At 35.8% G+C, this 8251-nt stretch overlaps 1 non-coding gene across 1 annotated transcript; it reads right to left on the minus strand.

The window, feature by feature from the left end:
- Nucleotides 1-1313: 1313 nt before the first annotated feature.
- Nucleotides 1314-1422, minus strand: LOC129039669 (U6 spliceosomal RNA). The gene has a single exon (XR_008503392.1). It is a non-coding gene; the product is annotated as a U6 spliceosomal RNA (small nuclear RNA).
- Nucleotides 1423-8251: the final 6829 nt, after the last annotated feature.

The raw sequence follows: 8251 nt of genomic DNA on the forward strand, positions 1-8251 counted from the left end.
TTAACTATGTTTCACCTGATCAAAGTCTACCATTGCATAATATAAAACACACATATTGCAAATCCGCAGCATTCTATAAAGCAAGAGAGCATCTAGGATAATGGTTTAAATTGGAGATACTTCTTTGTTTAACACACTTATATGTTTAACTGGATTTAGAAAAGACCTTAGAAGTACAAAGCATCCATAATAAACTAGGCTTTATTATTTAGATCACTACAGAGGGGAATAAGGTGTACATTTTTAGAAAAGTATCAAAAGTAGACTTTATAAATATGTAATTATTTTAAGATAGTAATATCAAATCATATCTCATTTATCAAATAAGACTGAGGGATGAGGTGTTGCATATTAGCTATTTTTCAAATAGCTGAAGTTAGCCATTTCAGATGTCTTTTTTTAATGACAATCTATTGAAAATGGATTAGATATTTTCTTACCTAATGAGCAGAATATGGAGCAGAAATTTGCTTTGTCCTGAGGCTACAGATGTTGGTTGTTGTACTGGACAAGGCTCTCCTTGATGGCTAAGGTTTCTAAGTGCTGTTTGACCCTCTTGCTACCTCCTGCCCATTGTTCCCAGTATGTCTGCAGCCTTCTTTTCATTTTTCCTTCTAGAATACCCCACCCTAGTAACATAGTAATAATTGAAAATGTCCAGCAAAAACCTGATAAGCAAGCTTGTTTAATCTGTGAATTTAATTTTACACACAAACCTGAGTCAACAGATTCTCATAGGAAGCTCCGATAGCAACTGCACTCCTCTCTAGTGGTGAGAATAGTATGTTTACTCCTTAGCTCAATACGCTGCTTTTTGTTAAGTCCAGGCTGTACCTTGATCCAGGTGGATAAGATGATAGAAAAATTGGCTGGCAAATCATCATAATAACAAAGTTCAAGTTACTTGCGTGCCTGTGAAAGCTGTAGTCTCCAAGAGGGGCTCCCAATTAATAGCACCCCTCTTACCTACCCAGTGATGAGCAATTTGAGTAAGAAAGTAAGGATGGAAGTCATTACTAATTAAGTTCAGCCGGAAGTGTGGAACCCAAATGGGCCTACTGGCTAAACCACAGAATTAACATTTGCCCACTCAATCCTAGGAGGCCCAAACCTAAACGAGTCCTCACAACGGAGGCTGGCTCCCAAGAGAAAGACAAAGAGCTGAGCTATGCATGTTTCAGGTGTCTTTCTAAATTTACCAATACCTCTTTTTTTTTCCAGTGGACAGGGAAAAGTTATTTACTAAATAAGTAAATGAATGTTTGCGTGAATGAATAAATTTGGTGCTTCCTGGATGATGAGTGGGAAATTTAAAAAATGTGGAACACGTCACAAATTTGCGTGTCATCCTTGTGCTGGGCCATGCTAATCTTCTCTGTATCATTTCAATTTTAGCATATGTGCTGCTGCTGAAGTGAGCACTAAATTTACCAATGCCTCTTGGCTGCCGTTTGCATTCAATCTACCCAGCTTTCAATTCCATATAACCAGCCTTCCCTTACTTCTTCATCTGTTCCTCATTTAATTACCTAAGGTGCCAGCTAATCATACTCATTTCAAGGCACGGCATCATCAAGGTCCCTACCCAGCCCCTTTTTGTTTATTTACGTATATACTATTTATCTACCATCCCTGCTCTCTTTCCAGCTACAGGCAACAGTTGTAATGTGGTTTATATGCTTTCTTGAATTTGTGTGCAACCTTGTAAAAAAAAGTATTGTTGTTTGTGTATGTTAAACCCTTATATAAAATTACACATAATGGTTCCAATCTGCATCTTACTTTTCTTACTCTATACCATGTTTTAAAGATCTGTTTGTGCTGTTACATGTACTTCTAGTTCATTGCTTCTAAATGTGATATTGTGCTCCATGGTGCGCATCCACCACGTTTTACTTGCTCATTCCGAGTGATGGACATCCTAACTCCTCTACTTCCTCATTCATGTCCTGTTATGATCCCGGCAGGGTAGTAGAGCTATGGGTACCTAATTTGGTTGAGGACTGCAAAATCACTGTCCATAAGCTATACTAGCCTACATTCCCTCCAGCAGTGCAGAAGGTTGCCTGTAACCCAACACCACCACCAAATGTTGTATTATCCAACTATTTTTGCCACTCTCGTCAGTGTAAATTGGTATCTCATTGCACTGAAAATTCCCATTTCTCTTGTTACTAAGAAATTTTGACAGCTCTTTATACACTCGTTAGGCATTTGTATTTCTGTGAATGATTGTCATATTTATTTTTCTCATTTTAAGTAACATTTTCTGTATTTTTCTGAGGAATTTGTGGATACAAACATGTTGCAAACATTGCTGTGTGTTTAGGAGTTACAAATATATTCTCCCAATCTTTCCATCCTTCTATAAATTTTGTCCATTGCATCCTTTGCAAAATAGAAACCTTTAATTTTTTTGCAAGAAAATTCTGAAATGATATTGCCTTATGGTTGCATTTTTCTTCTCTCTGATACCAAAACGAACCTATATTCCTTCCTATGACAGTTTAGGATAGGCTATTCAAGTTTATTTTTGCCCCTCACAATCAAGTTACATGATGAGTTTATCTATGAACTCATTAATAAAAGATTCATATAACCTACATATCTACATACAAATAATACCTTTTTGCTTTAGATGAAAAAAAAGGTTGGTTTGTTTTAGTATCAAGGTTGTGTGGGCAAACAGACTTGGTAACTATACAGAATAGGAGTTGAACAAGAATCTCCTCCCCTAACTTCTTCAGTGGATATGAACAAAATTACTCTAAGCAGTAGATTAATAAATGGGAGAAGACAAAATGGGCTGTCCAGACCTGTCTAGAAACCCACAAATCAAGCCGAGCCTAAATCAGGCCTGAGCCCAAATCTCAAGGGCAAAGACTCAAACTAATTTAACATCTTTAGATTGACATGGAAATTGCAAGGCCTTTCATTGTAGTCTTGCCTTGTGGTCCTCCAGCACAGTGTATATCATCAACAACCCTTAAAATTTTTTTAACTTTTAAATTTGAGATAATCTTAGATTCACATGCAGTTGTGAAAAATTATGTAGAGAGATCTAGTGTACACTCTTTACCCAATTTTTTTCTATTGATACCATCAACAAACAATTGTGCAATATCACTACCAGGATATTGATGTTGATACAGTTAAGACACAACCATTTCCATCACCACTAGGATCCCTCTTGTTGCCCTCTTACAGCCACACTACTTCCCCACTGTTGCCCCCTACCCCTTACCACCTGGCAACCACTAATGTACTCCCCATTTCTACAACTCTGTCATTTCAAAAGTGTTATATAAACAATCATATAGCATATGATGTTTCGTTATTGGCTTTTTTCACTCAGCACAATATGGAATGAATCTGGCAATTTACTCAAGCTGATGTATGTTTCAATAGCTTCTTGCTTTTTTTGCTGAGCAGTATTCCATGATATGCGTGTGGCACTGTTTAACCACTCATTCATTCATTGAAAGACATCTGAATTTTTTCCAGAATGTGGATATTATGAATAAAGCTGCTATAGACGTTTGTGTACAGGTTTTTATGTGAATATAAGTATTCCTTTCTCTGTGATAAACACTTATGAGTGTGATTGCCGGTTTGTACAGAGTTGCATGTTTAGTATTTTAAGAAACTGACAAATTATTTTCCAGAGTGGCTGTACCATTTTATAATCCCACCAGGAATGAATGAGTGATCAGTTTCTCTATGTCTTCACCAGTATTTGGTGTTGTCACCATTTTATTTTACCCATTATGATAAGTATTACTGATAACGTATAGTCTTAACTTGCACTTCCCTAAGCTATAATGATGTTCAGCATCTTTACATGTGCTTGTTTACCATCCATATATCCTCTTATGTCATATGTTTCTTCGTGTCTTCTTCCCATTTTCTAATGGGATTGCTCGGTTTTTTTACTGTTGAATATTGAGACGTCATTATATGCTCAGGTAGCAGTCCTTTGTCAGATATGTGGTTGGAAAATATGTTTTCCATGCTGTAACATGTTTTTTTATCGTCTTAGGCTCTTTTTTTTTTAGAGCAAATTTTTAAAATTTTTATGTAGTTCCATTTATCAACTTTTCCTTTTATGGATTGTGCATTTTAAGTACCAAGTCTAGGAATTTCTACCTAGCCCTAGACACTGAAGATTTTCTCACGTTTTTTCTAAAATTTCATAGTTTTCACACTTAAGATATAATCCATTTTGAGTTAATTTTTGGATAAATTGTGTTTGTTAAGGTTCTTGTTTGTTTTTGTTTTTGTTTTACCTGTGGATGTCCAGTTGCTTCAGCACCATTTGTTGAAAAACCTCTCTTCCTCTATTGAAATTCTTTTGCACTTCTTTCACAAATAAGTTGGGCATATTTGTACAGGTCTATTTCTGGGTTATTTGTTCTGTCCCATTAGTCTATGTGTCTATCTTCCTACCAGTGCCATATTATGTAGCTATATATTAAGGTTTGATATGGAAAAGACCTATTCCTCTCACTTTACTGATCTTTTTCAAAATTGTTTGAGCTATTTTGGTTCCTTTGTGTTTCCATATATGTTTTAAAACAATTTTATCTGTGTCTACAGAAAATGTTTTTCGAGATTTTGATAGGAATTGCATTAAACCTATATATCAATTTAGGCAAAGTTGACATCTTCAATATGTGGAGACTTCCAATTCATCAACACAGTATGATTCTCCACTTAAATTAGATCTTTTTTGGTTTCTTCCATTTGGTTTATTTCATCAGATTTTGTTGCTATCAGCATGCAAGTCTTGTACACATTTTCATAGATTTACACCTAAATATTTTATGTTTTTTGCAGTTGTAAATGGTTTTATAGTTTCACTCTTGACATCTACCTGTTTACTGCTAGCATACAGAAATACAATTTTTGGATGCTTACATTATATTCAGCAAACTTCTTTGTTTTTAATTTTATTATTATTATACTTTAAGTTTTAGGGTACATGTGCACAACGTGCAGGTTTGTTACATATGTATACATGTGCCATGTTGGTGTGCTGCACCCATTAACTCGTCATTTAGCATTAGGTATATCTCCTAATGCTATCCCTCCCCCCACCCCCCACCCCACAACAGTCCCAAATGTGTGATGTTCCCCGTCCTGTGTCTATGTGTTCTCATTGTTCAATTCCCACCTATGAGTGAGAACATGTGGTGTTTGGTTTTTTGTCCTTGCGATAGTTTGCTGAGAATGATGGTTTCCCGTTTCATCCATGTCCCTACAAAGGACATGAACTCATCATTTTTTATGGCTGCATAGTATTCCATGGTGTACATGTGCCACATTTTCTTAATCCAGTCTACCATTGTTGGACATTGAGGTTGGTTCCAAGTCTTTGCTACTGTGAATAGTGCCGCTATAAACATATGTGTGCATGTGTCTTTATAGCAGCATGATTTATAATCCCTTGGGTATATACCCAGTAATGGGATGGCTGGGTCAAATGGTATTTCTGGTTCTAGATCCCTGAGGAATCGCCACACTGACTTCCACAAGGGTTGAACTAGTTTACAGTCCCACCAACAGTGTAAAAGCATTCCTATTTCTCCACATCCTCTCCAGCACCTGTTGTTTCCTGACTTTTTAATGATTGCCATTCTAACTGGAGTGAGATGGTATCTCATTGTGGTTTTGATTTGCATTTCTCTGATGGCCAGTGATGGTGAGCATTTTTTCATGTGTTTTTTGGCTGCATAAATGTCTTCTTTTGAGAAGCGTCTTTTCATGTCCTTCGCCCACTTTTTGATGGGGTTGTTTGTTTTTTTCTTGTAAATTTGTTGGAGTTCATTGTAGATTCTGGATATTAGCCCTTTGTCAGATGAGTAGGTTGCGAAAATTTTCTCCCATTTTGTAGGTTGCCTGTTCACTCTGATTATAGTTTCTTTTGCTGTGCAGAAGCTCTTGAGTTTAATTAGATCCCATTTGTCAATTTTGGCTTTTGTTGCCATTGCTTTTGGTGTTTTAGACATGAAGTCCTTGCCCATGCCTATGTCCTGAATGGTATTGCCTAGGTTTTCTTCTAGGGTTTTTATGGTTTTAGGTCTAACATTTAAGTCTTAATCTGTCTCGAATTAATTTTTGTATAAGGTGTAAGGAAGGGATCCAGTTTCAGCTTTCTACATATGGCTAGCCAGTTTTCCCAGCACCATTTATTAAATAGGGAATCCTTTCCCCATTGCTTGTTTTTGTTAGGTTTGTCAAAGATCAGATAGTTGTAGATATGCGGCATTATTTCTGAAGTCTCTGTTCTGTTCCGTTGGTCTATATCTCTGTTTTGGTACCAGTACCATGCTGTTTTTGTTACTGTAGCCTCATAGTATAGTTTGAAGTCAGGTAGCGTGATGCCTCCAGCTTTGTTCTTTTGGCTTAGGATTGACTTGGTGATGTGGGCTCTTTTTTGGTTCCATATGAACTTTAAAGTAGTTTTTTCCAATTCTGTGAAGAAAGTCATTGGTAGCTTGATGGGGATGGCATTGAATCTGTAAATTACCTTGGGCAGTATGGCCATTTTCATGGTACTGATTCTTCCTACCCATGAGCATGGAATGTTCTTCCATTTGTTTGTATCCTCTTTTATTTCATTGAGCAGTGGTTTGTAGTTCTCCTTGAAGAAGTCCTTCACACCCCTTGTAAGTTGGATTTCTAGGTATTTTATTCTCTTTGAAGCAATTGTGAATGGGAGTTCACTCATGATTTGGCTCTCTGTTTGTCTATTATTGGTGTATAAGAATGCTTGTGTTTTTTGTACATTGATTTTGTATCCTGAGACTTTGCTGAAGTTGCTTATCAGCTTGAGGAGATTTTGGGCTGAGATGATGGGGTTTTCTAGATATACAATCATGTCATCTGCAAACGGGGATAATTTGACTTCCTCTTTTCCTAATTGAATACTCTGTGTTTCCTTCTCCTGCCTGATTGCCCTGGCCAGAACTTCCAACACTATGTTGAATAGGAGTGGTGAGAGAGGGCATCCCTGTCTTGTGCCAATTTTCAAAGGGAATGCTTCCAGTTTTTGCCCATTCAGTATGATATTGGCTGTAGCAAACTTCTTGAGCTCACTTATGTGGCCTAGAAAATTTTTGGTCGGTTCATTGGCATTTTCTACATAATTATGTCATCTACAAATAGAGACAGTCTTATTTTTTATTTCTTCCTTTTCATAGGCTTTTCTTTTCTTTTCTTTTCTTTTTTTTTTTTTTTTTTTTGCTTGTTTTGGTTATTTTTTTCCTTGCCTGCTTTGTTTTTGTTTTTGCATTACCAAACTGATTAGAACTTCCAGCACTTTGTTGAATAAGAACAGTAAGAGGAGAAAACATCCTTACCTTGTACCCAATCTTAGGAAAAAAGCATCATGCTTTCACCATTAGGTATAATGTTAGCTATAGAGTTTTTGGGGTTTTTTTAATCAAGTTGAGAATGTTCCCCTTTATATTTATTTTTCTGAAAGTTTTTTTCATTAGTGGCTGCAGAATTTTGTCAAATGTGCGTCCTGCATCAATTAATATGACCATGTAAATTTTTTTCTTAAGTCTGCTGATATGGTGAATTATATTGATTAATTTTCAAATATTGAACCAGCCTTGCATCCCTGGAATAAACATAGTTATGGTGTACATTTTTTATATATTGCTGAATTCTATTTGCTAATATTTTGTTAAGGATTTTTGTGTATATAGTCATGAGAAATATTGGCCTGAAAGTTGTTTCTTCTGTTTTATTTTATATTGTCTGTTTTGGTATGAGAGTAAAATTAGCTTTATAAAATGAACTGGAAAGTGTTCCCTCCTTTTCTCCAAAGGTTGTGTATAATTGATGTTACTTCTTCTTTAAATGCTTGGTAGCATTCTCCAGTGAAACCTTCTGGGCCTACTGACTTCTTTTTGAAAGCTTTAAAATTATAAATTCAATTTTCTTAATAGCTAAAGGACTATTTAACATATCTCTTTCACATTGGGTAAATTGCATTAATTCTTGTTTTCCAAGGAAGTGGTTCACTACATTTAAGTTGTCAAATTTATGTGTGTAGAGTTGTTTATAGTAATGTATTTCATCATTTTCCTGTTGAGGTCTGCAAAATCTGTAATGATATCCCTTGTTTTATATACTGATGCTGCTAATATATATATTCTCTCTATTCTTTCTGTCAGTCTTGCTGAAGGTTTGTCAATTTTGTTGATTTTCTCAAAGATCCAAATCTATTTTACCTATTTTT

Source organism: Pongo pygmaeus, chromosome 5 (genome assembly GCF_028885625.2).
Source record: "Pongo pygmaeus isolate AG05252 chromosome 5, NHGRI_mPonPyg2-v2.0_pri, whole genome shotgun sequence".
Taxonomy (NCBI): Eukaryota; Metazoa; Chordata; class Mammalia; order Primates; family Hominidae; genus Pongo; species Pongo pygmaeus.